The sequence below is a fragment of the Sparus aurata genome, unplaced genomic scaffold (genome assembly GCF_900880675.1).
Source record: "Sparus aurata unplaced genomic scaffold, fSpaAur1.1, whole genome shotgun sequence".
NCBI lineage: Eukaryota > Metazoa > Chordata > Actinopteri > Spariformes > Sparidae > Sparus > Sparus aurata.
This window is the reverse complement of record NW_022045207.1, coordinates 30539-33103: the sequence shown is the minus strand read 5'-3', so window position 1 is coordinate 33103 and position 2565 is coordinate 30539. Positions and strand designations below refer to the sequence as shown.

The window sequence follows — 2565 nt, the reverse complement described above, 5'->3', positions numbered from 1 at the left end:
GGAGCTGGTCTCATTAGTGCTGCTGGGCCGAGCATCAGTGATGTTGTCAGGTGTCTCCACAGGTGAGTCCACAGGACATGAACAGCCTCCACAGATGGAGGTGAAGCTGCTGTAGCTGACCACAGATCAGCTTCTCTCCCGGGCTGCCACGCTTCTCAGCTCCCACTGGAAACAAGAGCTTTTGTTTTGGTTCCTAACACCAGTAAATTCAATTCAGCACAACTGAAATACAGAACAAAAAGTTCTTGATGGGGAATTGAATTCATGTTGATACAAATACATTTACAATCCATAAAACACTGGAAGTAAAGTAAACAACAGGAGCTTGTTGAACATCAACACAGTCACATGCATCACAGTACATTCCTCCACAGGAGCTGACTGGCAGCTGGAGGATGGAGCTGTCTGACAGAACTCCACCTGCTGGATGATTTCCACCTCCACACAGATGTTGATGCTGTGGCCTCTGGTGTGTGTTTGGACTCAGCTGGTACCAAAGCTGGCCCTGCTCACAGAGCTGGTTTCAGTGGCAGCGCTGCAGACTGCACACTGTCACGGCTTTCTTTCTTTATGTCTTCTTGTGACAATATATATATCTGACAGGTTTAGCAGTACAAGTGGAGCTGCACTGTGTCTGAGCTGTTTGTGTTTCTGAGCTGTAACACATCATCAGTCAGAACCGGTCTGAACGGATCATCTTCTGGAAGATCCTTCATTTCTGACCGGACTCCAGAAACGCCGCCTTCAGATGATGAATCCCGACCAAACGGCCGAGCCGCGTCAGCCGCTCGCAGCTCAGGTGTCGGGAGAAAGTGAGAAAGCAGATGAAGATCTGAGCTACACAACACAAAGAACACACATTCATCAGTTGATGATGAGAGTGAAGCCAGAAGTGAGTGATCAGTGTCACACAGCTGGCTGTGCCCTCACCTGCACACCTGCACAGCTGGAAGCTGCTCGAGCTTCACTCTCATGTTCTCTGCAGGTGACAGTGAGACGTCTACCTGAAGGCACAAACACACATTTAGAAAAGTCTTTAACTACAACATGCAACAACATGCAGAGGGGGTTAAACATGAAGGGAAAGCAGGACGTGTGGTGAACAAATGGAAACAGGATCAAGCTGTTGAATCAAACTAACTTCAGACTAATATTATCAGACTGATTCAAGCTGGATTTCAAAAAGCTCCCGGTGGAGTCTTTGACCTGTAGTGGTGCTGTGGATCAGTGTCTTTATGACTGGGTCCATTTAGTTTGCCTCATTGTACACTGATGGGTTTCCATGCTGCAGCAACACAAACACAAAGACAGCGGGCGGGCCTGCTGCGCTCACACGGACACATTCCCTCTGTTACAGGTGGAGCAGCAGGAGAACCTGAGGCAGCAGCTGAGGCTGAACACACAGTAAAGTTACAGCAACATGTGCTGAAGACGCTGAGCTCTCTCTCTCTCTCTCTCTCTCTCTCTCTCTCCATCAGCAGCAGCAGCAGCAGCAGCAGAGTGCGCTGGTGACGGCACACCTCTGACCATGCCAGTCACACAAACATGGAGTCTGTCATGGTGTTTGTGTGAAGCGTTCAGCGCCTCCACTCGGCTCACAGCTGATACTGGCTCCACTGTCGCTGTGACGCTGCTCACAGCAGCAGCTGATGCTCACGTTCACATTTCTCTCGTCTTGTTGGAGCGCTTCAGCCGTGAAGTTTCTGATGCATCATCTTTGTTCTTCATCATCTCTCACAGTTGGGATATATTTCTTCTCTTTCTAACTGAGTCCAGAGGAGAGCACACACAGTCAGTGCAAACAAAACTCTGACTCAGATTGTAGAAAATAACTGTGTGGGCCGGTATTCACCACGTCCTGTTAGAAGTGACATGGTGAAAGTTTGGGCCTGATGCCAGCGGGTGTGTTTCCATTCTGCTCTGTATAGCTGCAGAATCAAAGCCGTGGAAGCGTCCAGATCTCCAGAAGGAGACACGCTACAATATGTGTCCTGTTTACAATAGATGTTGATATGGCCACTGCAAGCATCGCTGCAAAACTGAAAGTACTGACAGTCCAGAATACAGAAGTGAAGAAGACCTCTGCATGTGTGTGTTGGTGAACACACACGTGTTTCTGTCTTTGGTGTGTGTATGAACCATCTAATACCTTGATTCTTTCTCACATTCACTTGGGAGGAGAGCTTCACCTTTGCAAAGAGGCCCGGTCCAGGATCCAAACCACACCAGAGACTCCATGTTGGCGGTGGCAGTCTGCGGCGCTGAAAGCCCGTGAAGGGAAGGAGCGCCCCGCCACAAAGAGCAGCAGGCCGCCGCCGCCGCCGCCATCCCTCAGAAACTCTGCACGCTGAAAGGTGACACATGTTGGCAGCAGCAGTCACACGGTCTGTGTGGGATGTCGAGGAGTTACTGGATGTTCAAATGTTCTTTGTTCTGCTGTGACAGAAGCATCATGTTGATCTCTGCCTTTCTTTTCCCTCTATTTCATTCATTGTGAAGAATGTTGCTGTAAGAAAATGCATCATCTTATGTGTCTTTATGCATATTTGTTAAACGTGGTCAGCT

General features: G+C 49.0%; 1 long non-coding RNA gene across 1 annotated transcript; it reads right to left on the bottom strand.

The window, feature by feature from the left end:
* Positions 1-199: 199 nt before the first annotated feature.
* On the bottom strand, positions 200-2310 carry LOC115578199 (uncharacterized). Its single transcript, XR_003983396.1, has 3 exons — positions 2190-2310; positions 931-1004; positions 200-837 (listed from the first exon to the last, which is right to left on the bottom strand). It is a non-coding gene; the product is annotated as an uncharacterized LOC115578199 (long non-coding RNA).
* Positions 2311-2565: the final 255 nt, after the last annotated feature.